Source organism: Astyanax mexicanus, unplaced genomic scaffold (genome assembly GCF_023375975.1).
Source record: "Astyanax mexicanus isolate ESR-SI-001 unplaced genomic scaffold, AstMex3_surface scaffold_31, whole genome shotgun sequence".
NCBI classification, from domain to species: Eukaryota; Metazoa; Chordata; class Actinopteri; order Characiformes; family Acestrorhamphidae; genus Astyanax; species Astyanax mexicanus.
Window position 1 is genome coordinate 890,834 of NW_026040041.1, and position 14,141 is coordinate 904,974.

General features: G+C 47.7%; 30 non-coding genes across 30 annotated transcripts; 16 read left to right on the forward strand and 14 right to left on the reverse strand.

Moving 5' to 3' along the window:
* Nucleotides 1–90: 90 nt before the first annotated feature.
* Nucleotides 91–163, forward strand: trnav-uac (transfer RNA valine (anticodon UAC)). Its single transcript has one exon. It is a non-coding gene; the product is annotated as a tRNA-Val (tRNA).
* A 253-nt stretch (nt 164–416) lies between these two features.
* trnai-aau (transfer RNA isoleucine (anticodon AAU)) lies at nt 417–490 on the forward strand. The gene has a single exon. It is a non-coding gene; the product is annotated as a tRNA-Ile (tRNA).
* Nucleotides 491–651: 161 nt separating this feature from the next.
* Nucleotides 652–724, reverse strand: trnaa-agc (transfer RNA alanine (anticodon AGC)). Its single transcript has one exon. It is a non-coding gene; the product is annotated as a tRNA-Ala (tRNA).
* A 418-nt stretch (nt 725–1,142) lies between these two features.
* trnag-ucc (transfer RNA glycine (anticodon UCC)) lies at nt 1,143–1,214 on the reverse strand. Its single transcript has one exon. It is a non-coding gene; the product is annotated as a tRNA-Gly (tRNA).
* Nucleotides 1,215–1,334: 120 nt separating this feature from the next.
* On the forward strand, nt 1,335–1,407 carry trnav-uac (transfer RNA valine (anticodon UAC)). Its single transcript has one exon. It is a non-coding gene; the product is annotated as a tRNA-Val (tRNA).
* A 253-nt stretch (nt 1,408–1,660) lies between these two features.
* trnai-aau (transfer RNA isoleucine (anticodon AAU)) lies at nt 1,661–1,734 on the forward strand. The gene has a single exon. It is a non-coding gene; the product is annotated as a tRNA-Ile (tRNA).
* A 161-nt stretch (nt 1,735–1,895) lies between these two features.
* Nucleotides 1,896–1,968, reverse strand: trnaa-agc (transfer RNA alanine (anticodon AGC)). The gene has a single exon. It is a non-coding gene; the product is annotated as a tRNA-Ala (tRNA).
* Nucleotides 1,969–2,235: 267 nt separating this feature from the next.
* trnad-guc (transfer RNA aspartic acid (anticodon GUC)) lies at nt 2,236–2,307 on the forward strand. The gene has a single exon. It is a non-coding gene; the product is annotated as a tRNA-Asp (tRNA).
* A 79-nt stretch (nt 2,308–2,386) lies between these two features.
* trnag-ucc (transfer RNA glycine (anticodon UCC)) lies at nt 2,387–2,458 on the reverse strand. Its single transcript has one exon. It is a non-coding gene; the product is annotated as a tRNA-Gly (tRNA).
* Nucleotides 2,459–2,904: 446 nt separating this feature from the next.
* On the forward strand, nt 2,905–2,978 carry trnai-aau (transfer RNA isoleucine (anticodon AAU)). The gene has a single exon. It is a non-coding gene; the product is annotated as a tRNA-Ile (tRNA).
* Nucleotides 2,979–3,630: 652 nt separating this feature from the next.
* On the reverse strand, nt 3,631–3,702 carry trnag-ucc (transfer RNA glycine (anticodon UCC)). Its single transcript has one exon. It is a non-coding gene; the product is annotated as a tRNA-Gly (tRNA).
* A 1,169-nt stretch (nt 3,703–4,871) lies between these two features.
* On the reverse strand, nt 4,872–4,943 carry trnag-ucc (transfer RNA glycine (anticodon UCC)). Its single transcript has one exon. It is a non-coding gene; the product is annotated as a tRNA-Gly (tRNA).
* A 120-nt stretch (nt 4,944–5,063) lies between these two features.
* On the forward strand, nt 5,064–5,136 carry trnav-uac (transfer RNA valine (anticodon UAC)). Its single transcript has one exon. It is a non-coding gene; the product is annotated as a tRNA-Val (tRNA).
* Nucleotides 5,137–5,731: 595 nt separating this feature from the next.
* trnaa-agc (transfer RNA alanine (anticodon AGC)) lies at nt 5,732–5,804 on the reverse strand. The gene has a single exon. It is a non-coding gene; the product is annotated as a tRNA-Ala (tRNA).
* A 267-nt stretch (nt 5,805–6,071) lies between these two features.
* Nucleotides 6,072–6,143, forward strand: trnad-guc (transfer RNA aspartic acid (anticodon GUC)). Its single transcript has one exon. It is a non-coding gene; the product is annotated as a tRNA-Asp (tRNA).
* A 271-nt stretch (nt 6,144–6,414) lies between these two features.
* On the forward strand, nt 6,415–6,487 carry trnav-uac (transfer RNA valine (anticodon UAC)). Its single transcript has one exon. It is a non-coding gene; the product is annotated as a tRNA-Val (tRNA).
* Nucleotides 6,488–7,466: 979 nt separating this feature from the next.
* trnag-ucc (transfer RNA glycine (anticodon UCC)) lies at nt 7,467–7,538 on the reverse strand. Its single transcript has one exon. It is a non-coding gene; the product is annotated as a tRNA-Gly (tRNA).
* A 1,157-nt stretch (nt 7,539–8,695) lies between these two features.
* Nucleotides 8,696–8,768, reverse strand: trnaa-agc (transfer RNA alanine (anticodon AGC)). The gene has a single exon. It is a non-coding gene; the product is annotated as a tRNA-Ala (tRNA).
* A 610-nt stretch (nt 8,769–9,378) lies between these two features.
* On the forward strand, nt 9,379–9,451 carry trnav-uac (transfer RNA valine (anticodon UAC)). Its single transcript has one exon. It is a non-coding gene; the product is annotated as a tRNA-Val (tRNA).
* Nucleotides 9,452–9,704: 253 nt separating this feature from the next.
* trnai-aau (transfer RNA isoleucine (anticodon AAU)) lies at nt 9,705–9,778 on the forward strand. The gene has a single exon. It is a non-coding gene; the product is annotated as a tRNA-Ile (tRNA).
* A 161-nt stretch (nt 9,779–9,939) lies between these two features.
* trnaa-agc (transfer RNA alanine (anticodon AGC)) lies at nt 9,940–10,012 on the reverse strand. The gene has a single exon. It is a non-coding gene; the product is annotated as a tRNA-Ala (tRNA).
* Nucleotides 10,013–10,279: 267 nt separating this feature from the next.
* trnad-guc (transfer RNA aspartic acid (anticodon GUC)) lies at nt 10,280–10,351 on the forward strand. Its single transcript has one exon. It is a non-coding gene; the product is annotated as a tRNA-Asp (tRNA).
* A 79-nt stretch (nt 10,352–10,430) lies between these two features.
* trnag-ucc (transfer RNA glycine (anticodon UCC)) lies at nt 10,431–10,502 on the reverse strand. Its single transcript has one exon. It is a non-coding gene; the product is annotated as a tRNA-Gly (tRNA).
* A 120-nt stretch (nt 10,503–10,622) lies between these two features.
* trnav-uac (transfer RNA valine (anticodon UAC)) lies at nt 10,623–10,695 on the forward strand. Its single transcript has one exon. It is a non-coding gene; the product is annotated as a tRNA-Val (tRNA).
* Nucleotides 10,696–11,183: 488 nt separating this feature from the next.
* On the reverse strand, nt 11,184–11,256 carry trnaa-agc (transfer RNA alanine (anticodon AGC)). The gene has a single exon. It is a non-coding gene; the product is annotated as a tRNA-Ala (tRNA).
* Nucleotides 11,257–11,674: 418 nt separating this feature from the next.
* trnag-ucc (transfer RNA glycine (anticodon UCC)) lies at nt 11,675–11,746 on the reverse strand. The gene has a single exon. It is a non-coding gene; the product is annotated as a tRNA-Gly (tRNA).
* Nucleotides 11,747–11,866: 120 nt separating this feature from the next.
* trnav-uac (transfer RNA valine (anticodon UAC)) lies at nt 11,867–11,939 on the forward strand. Its single transcript has one exon. It is a non-coding gene; the product is annotated as a tRNA-Val (tRNA).
* Nucleotides 11,940–12,767: 828 nt separating this feature from the next.
* On the forward strand, nt 12,768–12,839 carry trnad-guc (transfer RNA aspartic acid (anticodon GUC)). Its single transcript has one exon. It is a non-coding gene; the product is annotated as a tRNA-Asp (tRNA).
* Nucleotides 12,840–12,918: 79 nt separating this feature from the next.
* Nucleotides 12,919–12,990, reverse strand: trnag-ucc (transfer RNA glycine (anticodon UCC)). The gene has a single exon. It is a non-coding gene; the product is annotated as a tRNA-Gly (tRNA).
* Nucleotides 12,991–13,436: 446 nt separating this feature from the next.
* trnai-aau (transfer RNA isoleucine (anticodon AAU)) lies at nt 13,437–13,510 on the forward strand. Its single transcript has one exon. It is a non-coding gene; the product is annotated as a tRNA-Ile (tRNA).
* The last annotated feature ends 631 nt before the right edge of the window (nt 13,511–14,141 follow it).

Sequence of the window (14,141 nt, forward strand, 5' to 3'; positions counted from 1 at the left end):
AGACCCTCAGTGTAAATTTTCCCCTGGGAAAGATGACCAAACTCTGTCATTTCCACTGCGGGACACATGCACGCTTGGTGGAAAATTGTGGTTTCTGTAGTGTAGTGGTCATCACGTTCGCCTTACACGCGAAAGGTCCCTGGTTCGAAACCAGGCAGAAACATGCCTTTAGTTCTTGTCTTTTGTCTGACACTATGGGCAAGCCTGTCATCACACCTCATTAGTAGATGGGAACAATCTATATTTTGTGTTAGGCCTTATTAAGACAATTGCGAGCACAGGAAGCAATCATGCCATCCCCGTGCTGTTGTTGTGCCTTCTGCGCTTGGCTTCGGATGTGGAAAAAAACAGAATAAAACAATTACACCTGGTGGACATTCATCCGTCATGCCTGAAGGGTTCCGCTATCAACAGTGGGCCGGTTAGCTCAGTTGGTTAGAGCGTGGTGCTAATAACGCCAAGGTCGCGGGTTCGATCCCCGTACGGGCCAAAAGTTCTTCTCTTTGTTTTGCTATATCATGCTTTCAGACGGTCATCTGTCAAGCAGAGGCAAATGGTGAATCAGGTAAATAACGTACACTGAAGTTATACACTCAAACTTATAGTTTTTAAAGCTGTTCTCAGTGGCATTCACACAGTCAAAACCTTCGTTGGAGAATGCGGGCATCGATCCCGCTACCTCTCGCATGCTAAGCGAGCGCTCTACCATTTGAGCTAATTCCCCTTGAAGAAACAGGAGCTGTTAGCCTCTCATGACAACAGCATAACATTTAGAAGGCTGAAGCATGTTGATCAGAGGTGACTCACTTCAGCAGTAGCACAGGGAGAACTATGCACAGTTTCAGGTTTCTGGGACTTCACATCACTGACAAGCTCACTCACCATGCATTCCCTAATGAAAAAGGCACAAGAACACACACACCTTCTGTGAAGATTGAGAAGGGGCCAGTATTACCTGTTGCATGTTGCAGAGATTCAGCTGCACACAGCTTCCTCGTTAGTATAGTGGACAGTATCTCCGCCTGTCACGCGGAAGACCGGGGTTCGGTTCCCCGACGGGGAGAGAATATGTTTTTTCTGAACCTACGGCCGAAAAACCTGAAACGGTTTTGGAGCAGCAAGGTGCGACGCGCTAAAGGCAATGCGTTGGCCGGGAATCGAACCCGGGTCAACTGCTTGGAAGGCAGCTATGCTCACCACTATACCACCAACGCCACAAACAAGGACACCATTGTTTTGCTGAAAGACCCTCAGTGCAAATTTTCCCCTGGGAAAGATGACCAAACTCTGTCATTTCCACTGCGGGACACATGCACGCTTGGTGGAAAATTGTGGTTTCTGTAGTGTAGTGGTCATCACGTTCGCCTTACACGCGAAAGGTCCCTGGTTCGAAACCAGGCAGAAACATGCCTTTAGTTCTTGTCTTTTGTCTGACACTATGGGCAAGCCTGTCATCACACCTCATTAGTAGATGGGAACAATCTATATTTTGTGTTAGGCCTTATTAAGACAATTGCGAGCACAGGAAGCAATCATGCCATCCCCGTGCTGTTGTTGTGCCTTCTGCACTTGGCTTCGGATGTGGAAAAAAACAGAATAAAACAATTACACCTGGTGGACATTCATCCGTCATGCCTGAAGGGTTCTGCTTTCAACTGTGGGCCGGTTAGCTCAGTTGGTTAGAGCGTGGTGCTAATAACGCCAAGGTCGCGGGTTCGATCCCCGTACGGGCCAAAAATTCTTCTCTTTGTTTTGCTATATCATGCTTTCAGACGGTCATCTGTCAAGCAGAGGCAAATGGTGAATCAGGTAAATAACGTACACTGAAGTTATACACTCAAACTTATAGTTTTTAAAGCTGTTCTCAGTGGCATTCACACAGTCAAAACCTTCGTTGGAGAATGCGGGCATCGATCCCGCTACCTCTCGCATGCTAAGCGAGCGCTCTACCATTTGAGCTAATTCCCCTTGAAGGAACAGGAGCTGTTAGCCTCTCATGACAACAGCATAACATTTAGAAGGCTGAAGCATGTTGATCAGAGGTGACTCACTTCAGCAGTAGCACAGTGAGAACTATGCACAGTTTCAGGTTTCTGGGACTTCACATCACTGACAAGCTCACTCACCATGCATTCCCTAATGAAAAAGGCACAAGAACACACACACCTTCTGTGAAGATTGAGAAGGGGCCAGTATTACCTGTTGCATGTTGCAGAGATTCAGCTGCACACAGCTTCCTCGTTAGTATAGTGGACAGTATCTCCGCCTGTCACGCGGAAGACCGGGGTTCGATTCCCCGACGGGGAGAGAATATGTTTTTTCTGAACCTAGGGCCGAAAAACCTGAAACGGTTTTGGAGCAGCAAGGTGCGACGCGCTAAAGGCAATGCGTTGGCCGGGAATCGAACCCGGGTCAACTGCTTGGAAGGCAGCTATGCTCACCACTATACCACCAACGCCACAAACAAGCACACCATTGTTTTGCTGAAAGACCCTCAGTGCAAATTTTCCCCTGGGAAAGATGACCAAACTCTGTCATTTCCACTGCGGGACACATGCACGCTTGGTGGAAAATTGTGGTTTCTGTAGTGTAGTGGTCATTACGTTCGCCTTACACGCGAAAGGTCCCTGGCTCGAAACCAGGCAGAAACATGCCTTTAGTTCTTGTCTTTTGTCTGACACTATGGGCAAGCCTGTCATCACACCTCATTAGTAGATGGGAACAATCTATATTTTGTGTTAGGCCTTATTAAGACAATTGCGAGCACAGGAAGCAATCATGCCATCCCCGTGCTGTTGTTGTGCCTTCTGCGCTTGGCTTCGGATGTGGAAAAAAACAGAATAAAACAATTACACCTGGTGGACATTCATCCGTCATGCCTGAAGGGTTCTGCTTTCAACTGTGGGCCGGTTAGCTCAGTTGGTTAGAGCGTGGTGCTAATAACGCCAAGGTCGCGGGTTCGATCCCCGTACGGGCCAAAAATTCTTCTCTTTGTTTTGCTATATCATGCTTTCAGACGGTCATCTGTCAAGCAGAGGCAAATGGTGAATCAGGTAAATAACGTACACTGAAGTTATACACTCAAACTTATAGTTTTTAAAGCTGTTCTCAGTGGCATTCACACAGTCAAAACCTTCGTTGGAGAATGCAGGCATCGATCCCGCTACCTCTCGCATGCTAAGCGAGCGCTCTACCATTTGAGCTAATTCCCCTTGAAGAAACAGGAGCTGTTAGCCTCTCATGACAACAGCATAACATTTAGAAGGCTGAAGCATGTTGATCAGAGGTGACTCACTTCAGCAGTAGCACAGGGAGAACTATGCACAGTTTCAGGTTTCTGGGACTTCACATCACTGACAAGCTCACTCACCATGCATTCCCTAATGAAAAAGGCACAAGAACACACACACCTTCTGTGAAGATTGAGAAGGGGCCAGTATTACCTGTTGCATGTTGCAGAGATTCAGCTGCACACAGCTTCCTCGTTAGTATAGTGGACAGTATCTCCGCCTGTCACGCGGAAGACCGGGGTTTGATTTCCCGACGGGGAGAGAATATGTTTTTTCTGAACCTACGGCCGAAAAACCTGAAAAGGTTTTGGATCAGCAAGGTGCGACGCGCTAAAGGCAATGCGTTGGCCGGGAATCGAACCCGGGTCAACTGCTTGGAAGGCAGCTATGCTCACCACTATACCACCAACGCCACAAACAAGCACACCATTGTTTTGCTGAAAGACCCTCAGTGCAAATTTTCCCCTGGGAAAGATGACCAAACTCTGTCATTTCCACTGCGGGACACATGCACGCTTGGTGGAAAATTGTGGTTTCTGTAGTGTAGTGGTCATCACGTTCGCCTTACACGTGAAAGGTCCCTGGTTCGAAACCAGGCAGAAACATGCCTTTAGTTCTTGTCTTTTGTCTGACACTATGGGCAAGCCTGTCATCACACCTCATTAGTAGATGGGAACAATCTATATTTTGTGTTAGGCCTTATTAAGACAATTGCGAGCAGAGGAAGCAATCATGCCATCCCCGTGCTGTTGTGCCTCCTGCGCTTGGCTTCGGATGTGGAAAAAAACAGAATAAAACAATTACACCTGGTGGACATTCATCCGTCATGCCTGAAGGGTTCCGCTTTCAACTGTGGGCCGGTTAGCTCAGTTGGTTAGAGCGTGGTGCTAATAACGCCAAGGTGGCGGGTTCGATCCCCGTACGGGCCAAAAATTCTTCTCTTTGTTTTGCTATATCATGCTTTCAGACGGTCATCTGTCAAGCAGAGGCAAATGGTGAATCAGGTAAATAACGTACACTGAAGTTATACACTCAAACTTATAGTTTTTAAAGCTGTTCTCAGTGGCATTCACACAGTCAAAACCTTCGTTGGAGAATGCGGGCATCGATCCCGCTACCTCTCGCATGCTAAGCGAGCGCGCTACCATTTGAGCTAATTCCCCTTGAAGAAACAGGAGCTGTTAGCCTCTCATGACAACAGCATAACATTTAGAAGGCTGAAGCATGTTGATCAGAGGTGACTCACTTCAGCAGTAGCACAGGGAGAACTATGCACAGTTTCAGGTTTCTGGGACTTCACATCACTGACAAGCTCACTCACCATGCATTCCCTAATGAAAAAGGTACAAGAACACACACACCTTCTGTGAAGATTGAGAAGGGGCCAGTATTACCTGTTGCATGTTGCAGAGATTCAGTTGCACACAGCTTCCTCGTTAGTATAGTGGACAGTATCTCCGCCTGTCACGCGGAAGACCGGGGTTCGATTCCCCGACGTGGAGAGAATATGTTTTTTCTGAACCTACGGCCGAAAAACCTGAAACGGTTTTGGAGCGGCAAGGTGCGACGCGCTAAAGGCAATGCGTTGGCCGGGAATCGAACCCGGGTCAACTGCTTGGAAGGCAGCTATGCTCACCACTATACCACCAACGCCACAAACAAGCACACCATTGTTTTGCTGAAAGACCCTCAGTGCAAATTTTCCCCTCGGAAAGATGACCAAACTCTGTCATTTCCACTGCGGGACACATGCACGCTTGGTGGAAAATTGTGGTTTCTGTAGTGTAGTGGTCATCACGTTCGCCTTACACGCGAAAGGTCCCTGGTTCGAAACCAGGCAGAAACATGCCTTTAGTTCTTGTCTTTTGTCTGACACTATGGGCAAGCCTGTCATCACACCTCATTAGTAGATGGGAACAATCTATATTTTGTGTTAGGCCTTATTAAGACAATTGCGAGCACAGGAAGCAATCATGCCATCCCCGTGCTGTTGTTGTGCCTTCTGCGCTTGCCTTCGGATGTGGAAAAAAAACAGAATAAAACAATTACACCTGGTGGACATTCATCCGTCATGCCTGAAGGGTTCCGCTATCAACTGTGGGCCGGTTAGCTCAGTTGGTTAGAGCGTGGTGCTAATAACGCCAAGGTCGCGGGTTTGATCCCCGTACGGGCCAAAACTTCTTCTCTTTGTTTTGCTATATCATGCTTTCAGACGGTCATCTGTCAAGCAGAGGCAAATGGTGAATCAGGTAAATAACGTACACTGAAGTTATACACTCAAACTTATAGTTTTTAAAGCTGTTCTCAGTGGCATTCACACAGTCAAATCCTTCGTTGGAGAATGCGGGCAGCGATCCCGCTACCTCTCGCATGCTAAGGGAGCGCTTTACCATTTGAGCTAATTCCCCTTGAAGAAATAGGAGCTGTTAGCCAACCTTCGCTGGAGAATGCGGGCATCGATCCCGCTACCTCTCGCATGCTAAGCGAGCGCTCTACCATTTGAGCTAATTCCCCTTGAAGAAACAGGAGCTGTTAGCCTCTCATGACAACAGCATAACATTTAGAAGGCTGAAGCATGTTGATCAGAGGTGACTCACTTCAGCAGTAGCACAGGGAGAACTATGCAAAGTTTCAGGTTTCTGGGACTTCACATCACTGACAAGCTCACTCACCATGCATTCCCTAATGAAAAAGGCACAAGAACACACACACCTTCTGTGAAGATTGAGAAGGGGCCAGTATTACCTGTTGCATGTTGCAGAGATTCAGCTGCACATAGCTTCCTCGTTAGTATAGTGGACAGTATCTCCGCCTGTCACGCGGAAGACCGGGGTTCGATTCCCCGACGGGGAGAGAATATGTTTTTTCTGAACCTACGGCCGAAAAACCTGAAAAGGTTTTGGATCAGCAAGGTGCGACGCGCTAAAGACAATGCGTTGGCCGGGAATCGAACCCGAGTCAACTGCTTGGAAGGCAGCTATGCTCACCACTATACCACCAACGCCACAAACAAGCACACCATTGTTTTGCTGAAAGACCCTCAGTGCAAATTTTCCCCTGGGAAAGATGACCAAACTCTGTCATTTCCACTGCGGGACACATGCACGCTTGGTGGAAAATTGTGGTTTCTGTAGTGTAGTGGTCATCACGTTCGCCTTACACGCGAAAGGTCCCTGGTTCGAAACCAGGCAGAAACATGCCTTTAGTTCTTGTCTTTTGTCTGACACTATGGGCAAGCCTGTCATCACACCTCATTAGTAGATGGGAACAATCTATATTTTGTGTTAGGCCTTATTAAGACAATTGCGAGCACAGGAAGCAATCATGCCATCCCCGTGCTGTTGTTGTGCCTTCTGCGCTTGCCTTCGGATGTGGAAAAAAACAGAATAAAACAATTACACCTGGTGGACATTCATCCGTCATGCCTGAAGGGTTCCGCTATCAACAGTGGGCCGGTTAGCTCAGTTGGTTAGAGCGTGGTGCTAATAACGCCAAGGTCGCGAGTTCGATCCCCGTACGGGCCAAAAGTTCTTCTCTTTGTTTTGCTATATCATGCTTTCAGACGGTCATCTGTCAAGCAGAGGCAAATGGTGAATCAGGTAAATAACGTACACTGAAGTTATACACTCAAACTTATAGTTTTTAAAGCTGTTCTCAGTGGCATTCACACAGTCAAATCCTTCGTTGGAGAATGCGGGCAGCGATCCCGCTACCTCTCGCATGCTAAGGGAGCGCTTTACCATTTGAGCTAATTCCCCTTGAAGAAATAGGAGCTGTTAGCCTCTCATGACAACAGCATAACATTTAGAAGGCTGAAGCATGTTGATCAGAGGTGACTCACTTCAGCAGTAGCACAGGGAGAACTATGCACAGTTTCAGGTTTCTGGGACTTCACATCACTGACAAGCTCACTCACCATGCATTCCCTAATGAAAAAGGCACAAGAACACACACACCTTCTGTGAAGATTGAGAAGGGGCCAGTATTACCTGTTGCATGTTGCAGAGATTCAGCTGCACACAGCTTCCTAGTTAGTATAGTGGACAGTATCTCCGCCTGTCACGCGGAAGACCGGGGTTCGATTCCCCGACGGGGAGAGAATATGTTTTTTCTGAACCTACGGCCGAAAAACCTGAAAAGGTTTTGGATCAGCAAGGTGCGACGTGCTAAAGGCAATGCGTTGGCCGGGAATCGAACCCGGGTCAACTGCTTGGAAGGCAGCTATGCTCACCACTATACCACCAACGCCACAAACAAGCACACCATTGTTTTGCTGAAAGACCCTCAGTGCAAATTTTCCCCTGGGAAAGATGACCAAACTCTGTCATTTCCACTGCGGGACACATGCACGCTTGGTGGAAAATTGTGGTTTCTGTAGTGTAGTGGTCATCACGTTCGCCTTACACGTGAAAGGTCCCTGGTTCGAAACCAGGCAGAAACATGCCTTTAGTTCTTGTCTTTTGTCTGACACTATGGGCAAGCCTGTCATCACACCTCATTAGTAGATGGGAACAATCTATATTTTGTGTTAAGCCTTATTAAGACAATTGCGAGCACAGGAAGCAATCATGCCATCCCCGTGCTGTTGTGCCTTCTGCGCTTGGCTTCGGATGTGGAAAAAAACAGAATAAAACAATTACACCTGGTGGACATTCATCCGTCATGCCTGAAGGGTTCTGCTTTCAACTGTGGGCCGTTTAGCTCAGTTGGTTAGAGCGTGGTGCTAATAACGCCAAGGTGGCGGGTTTGATCCCCGTACGGGCCAAAAATTCTTCTCTTTGTTTTGCTATATCATGCTTTCAGACGGTCATCTGTCAAGCAGAGGCAAATGGTGAATCAGGTAAATAACGTACACTGAAGTTATACACTCAAACTTATAGTTTTTTTTTTTTTTTTTTTTTAATTTTATTTCTAATTTTTTTCCCATTTTCTCCCCAATTTACACGGCCAATTACCCAACCCATTCATTAGGACTCCCCCTATCACTAGTGATACCTCAACACACCAGGAGGGTGAAGACTAGCACATGCTTCCTCCGATACATGTGAAGTCAGCCACCGCTTCTTTTCGAGCTGCTGCTGATGCAGCATTACCGAGCAGCCAGCGCGCTTGGAGGAAAGCGCAGCGGCTCGGCTCCAGTACATCAGCTCACAGACGCCCTGTGCTGCAGACATCCCCGTAGGAGTGATGTGGGGAGAGAGCGCCATCTACCCACCCAGAGGGAGCAGGGCCAATTTTGCTCCCTCTGACGCCGGCAGCTTGATGGCAAAGCTGCATGAGCTGGGGTTCGAACCGGCGACCTCCTGCTCATAGTGGCAGCGCTTTAGACCGCTGGACCACTCGGCGCCCAAATTTATAGTTTTTAAAGCTGTTCTCAGTGGCATTCACACAGTCAAAACCTTCGTTGGAGAATGCGGGCATCGATCCCGCTACCTCTCGCATGCTAAGCGAGCGCTCTACCATTTGAGCTAATTCCCCTTGAAGAAACAGGAGCTGTTAGCCTCTCATGACAACAGCATAACATTTAGAAGGCTGAAGCATGTTGATCAGAGGTGACTCACTTCAGCAGTAGCACAGGGAGAACTATGCACAGTTTCAGGTTTCTGGGACTTCACATCACTGACAAGCTCACTCACCATGCATTCCCTAATGAAAAAGGTACAAGAACACACACACCTTCTGTGAAGATTGAGAAGGGGGCAGTATTACCTGTTGCATGTTGCAGAGATTCAGCTGCACACAGCTTCCTCGTTAGTATAGTGGACAGTATCTCCGCCTGTCACGCGGAAGACCGGGGTTCTATTTCCCGACGGGGAGAGAATATGTTTTTTCTGAACCTACGGCCGAAAAACCTGAAACGGTTTTGGAGCAGCAAGGTGCGACGCGCTAAAGGCAATGCGTTGGCCAGGAATCGAACCCGGGTCAACTGCTTGGAAGGCAGCTATGCTCACCACTATACCACCAACGCCACAAACAAGCACACCATTGTTTTGCTGAAAGACCCTCAGTGCAAATTTTCCCCTGGGAAAGATGACCAAACTCTGTCATTTCCACTGCGGGACACATGCACGCTTGGTGGAAAATTGTGGTTTCTGTAGTGTAGTGGTCATCACGTTCGCCTTACACGCGAAAGGTCCCTGGTTCGAAACCAGGCAGAAACATGCCTTTAGTTCTTGTCTTTTGTCTGACACTATGGGCAAGCCTGTCATCACACCTCATTAGTAGATGGGAACAATCTATATTTTGTGTTAGGCCTTATTAAGACAATTGCGAGCACAGGAAGCAATCATGCCATCCCCGTGCTGTTGTTGTGCCTTCTGCGCTTGCCTTCGGATGTGAAAAAAAACAGAATAAAACAATTACACCTGGTGGACATTCATCCGTCATGCCTGAAGGGTTCCGCTATCAACTGTGGGCCGGTTAGCTCAGTTGGTTAGAGCGTGGTGCTAATAACGCCAAGGTCGCGGGTTCGATCCCCGTACGGGCCAAAAATTCTTCTCTTTGTTTTGCTATATCATGCTTTCAGACGGTCATCTGTCAAGCAGAGGCAAATGGTGAGTCAGGTAAATAACGTACACTGAAGTTATACACTCAAACTTATAGTTTTTAAAGCGGTTCTCAGTGGCATTCACACAGTCAAAACCTTCGTTGGAGAATGCGGGCATCGATCCCGCTACCTCTCGCATGCTAAGCGAGCGCTCTACCATTTGAGCTAATTCCCCTTGAAGAAACAGGAGCTGTTAGCCTCTCATGACAACAGCATAACATTTAGAAGGCTGAAGCATGTTGATCAGAGGTGACTCACTTCAGCAGTAGCACAGGGAGAACTATGCACAGTTTCAGGTTTCTGGGACTTCACATCACTGACAAGCTCACTCACCATGCATTCCCTAATGAAAAAGGCACAAGAACACACACACCTTCTGTGAAGATTGAGAAGGGGCCAGTATTACCTGTTGCATGTTGCAGAGATTCAGCTGCACTGAGCTTCCTCGTTAGTATAGTGGACAGTATCTCCGCCTGTCACGCGGAAGACCGGGGTTCGATTCCCCGACGGGGAGAGAATATGTTTTTTCTGAACCTACGGCCGAAAAACCTGAAAAGGTTTTGGATCAGCAAGGTGCGACGCGCTAAAGGCAATGCGTTGGCCGGGAATCGAACCCGGGTCAACTGCTTGGAAGGCAGCTATGCTCACCACTATACCACCAACGCCACAAAAAAGCACACCATTGTTTTGCTGAAAGACCCTCAGTGTAAATTTTCCCCTGGGAAAGATGACCAAACTCTGTCATTTCCACTGCGGGACACATGCACGCTTGGTGGAAAATTGTGGTTTCTGTAGTGTAGTGGTCATCACGTTCGCCTTACACGCGAAAGGTCCCTGGTTCGAAACCAGGCAGAAACATGCCTTTAGTTCTTGTCTTTTGTCTGACACTATGGGCAAGCCTGTCATCACACCTCATTAGTAGATGGGAACAATCTATATTTTGTGTTAGGCCTTATTAAGACAATTGCGAGCACAGGAAGCAATCATGCCATCCCCGTGCTGTTGTTGTGCCTTCTGCGCTTGGCTTCGGATGTGGAAAAAAACAGAATAAAACAATTACACCTGGTGGACATTCATCCGTCATGCCTGAAGGGTTCCGCTATCAACAGTGGGCCGGTTAGCTCAGTTGGTTAGAGCGTGGTGCTAATAACGCCAAGGTGGCGGGTTCGATCCCCGTACGGGCCAAAAATTCTTCTCTTTGTTTTGCTATATCATGCTTTCAGACGGTCATCTGTCAAGCAGAGGCAAATGGTGAGTCAGGTAAATAACGTACACTGAAGTTATACACTCAAACTTATAGTTTTTAAAGCTGTTCTCAGTGGCATTCACACAGTCAAAACCTTCGTTGGAGAATGCGGGCATCGATCCCGCTACCTCTCGCATGCTAAGCGAGCGCTCTACCATTTGAGCCAATTCCCCTTGAAGAAACAGGAGCTGTTAGCCTCTCATGACAACAGCATAACATTTAGAAGGCTGAAGCATGTTGATCAGAGGTGACTCACTTCAGCAGTAGCACAGGGAGAACTATGCACAGTTTCAGGTTTCTGGGACTTCACATCACTGACAAGCTCACTCACCATGCATTCCCTAATGAAAAAGGCACAAGAACACACACACCTTCTGTGAAGATTGCGAAGGGGCCAGTATTACCTGTTGCATGTTGCAGAGATTCAGCTGCACACAGCTTCCTCGTTAGTATAGTGGACAGTATCTCAGCCTGTCACGCGGAAGACCGGGGTTCGATTCCCCGACGGGGAGAGAATATGTTTTTTCTGAACCTATGGCGGAAAAACCTGAAACGGTTTTGGAGCAGCAAGGTGCGACGCGCTAAAGGCAATGCGTTGGCCGGGAATCGAACCCGGGTCAACTGCTTGGAAGGCAGCTATGCTCACCACTATACCACCAACGCCACAAACAAGCACACCATTGTTTTGCTGAAAGACCCTCAGTGCAAATTTTCCCCTGGGAAAGATGACCAAACTCTGTCATTTCCACTGCGGGACACATGCACGCTTGGTGGAAAATTGTGGTTTCTGTAGTGTAGTGGTCATCACGTTCGCCTTACACGCGAAAGGTCCCTGGTTCGAAACCAGGCAGAAACATGCCTTTAGTTCTTGTCTTTTGTCTGACACTATGGGCAAGCCTGTCATCACACCTCATTAGTAGATGGGAACAATCTATATTTTGTGTTAGGCCTTATTAAGACAATTGCGAGCACAGGAAGCAATCATGCCATCCCCGTGCTGTTGTTGTGCCTTCTGCGCTTGCCCTCGGATGTGGAAAAAAACAGAATAAAACAATTACACCTGGTGGACATTCATCCGTCATGCCTGAAGGGTTCCGCTATCAACAGTGGGCCGGTTAGCTCAGTTGGTTAGAGCGTGGTGCTAATAACGCCAAGGTCGTGAGTTCGATCCCCGTACGGGCCAAAAGTTCTTCTCTTTGTTTTGCTATATCATGCTTTCAGACGGTCATCTGTCAAGCAGAGGCAAATGGTGAATCAGGTAAATAACGTACACTGAAGTTATACACTCAAACTTATAGTTTTTAAAGCTGTTCTCAGTGGCATTCACACAGTCAAAACCTTCGTTGGAGAATGCGGGCATCGATCTCGCTACCTCTCGCATGCTAAGCGAGCGCTCTACCATTTGAGCTAATTCCCCTTGAAGAAATAGGAGCTGTTAGCCTCTCATGACAACAGCATAACATTTAGAAGGCTGAAGCATGTTGATCAGAGGTGACTCACTTCAGCAGTAGCACAGGGAGAACTATGCACAGTTTCAGGTTTCTGGGACTTCACATCACTGACAAGCTCACTCACCATGCATTCCCTAATGAAAAAGGCACAAGAACACACACACCTTCTGTGAAGATTGAGAAGGGGCCAGTATTACCTGTTGCATGTTGCAGAGATTCAGCTGCACACAGCTTCCTCGTTAGTATAGTGGACAGTATCTCCGCCTGTCACGCGGAAGACCGGGGTTCGATTCCCCGACGGGGAGAGAATATGTTTTTTCTGAACCTAGGGCCGAAAAACCTGAAACGGTTTTGGAGCAGCAAGGTGCGACGCGCTAAAGGCAATGCGTTGGCCGGGAATCGAACCCGGGTCAACTGCTTGGAAGGCAGCTATGCTCACCACTATACCACCAACGCCACAAACAAGGACACCATTGTTTTGCTGAAAGACCCTCAGTGCAAATTTTCCCCTGGGAAAGATGACCAAACTCTGTCATTTCCACTGCGGGACACATGCACGCTTGGTGGAAAATTGTGGTTTCTGTAGTGTAGTGGTCATTACGTTCGCCTTACACGCGAAAGGTCCCTGGCTCGAAACCAGGCAGAAACATGCCTTTAGTTCTTGTCTTTTGTCTGACACTATGGGCAAGCCTGTCATCACACCTCATTAGTAGATGGGAACAATCTATATTTTGTGTTAGGCCTTATTAAGACAATTGCGAGCACAGGAAGCAATCATGCCATCCCCGTGCTGTTGTTGTGCCTTCTGCGCTTGGCTTCGGATGTGGAAAAAAACAGAATAAAACAATTACACCTGGTGGACATTCATCCGTCATGCCTGAAGGGTTCTGCTTTCAACTGTGGGCCGGTTAGCTCAGTTGGTTAGAGCGTGGTGCTAATAACGCCAAGGTCGCGGGTTCGATCCCCGTACGGGCCAAAAATTCTTCTCTTTGTTTTGCTATATCATGCTTTCAGACGGTCATCTGTCAAGCAGAGGCAAATGGTGAATCAGGTAAATAACGTACACTGAAGTTATACACTCAAACTTATAGTTTTTAAAGCTGTTCTCAGTGGCATTCACACAGTCAAAACCTTCGTTGGAGAATGCAGGCATCGATCCCGCTACCTCTCGCATGCTAAGCGAGCGCTCTACCATTTGAGCTAATTCCCCTTGAAGAAACAGGAGCTGTTAGCCTCTCATGACAACAGCATAACATTTAGAAGGCTGAAGCATGTTGATCAGAGGTGACTCACTTCAGCAGTAGCACAGGGAGAACTATGCACAGTTTCAGGTTTCTGGGACTTCACATCACTGACAAGCTCACTCACCATGCATTCCCTAATGAAAAAGGCACAAGAACACACACACCTTCTGTGAAGATTGAGAAGGGGCCAGTATTACCTGTTGCATGTTGCAGAGATTCAGCTGCACACAGCTTCCTCGTTAGTATAGTGGACAGTATCTCCGCCTGTCACGCGGAAGACCGGGGTTTGATTTCCCGACGGGGAGAGAATATGTTTTTTCTGAACCTACGGCCGAAAAACCTGAAAAGGTTTTGGATCAGCAA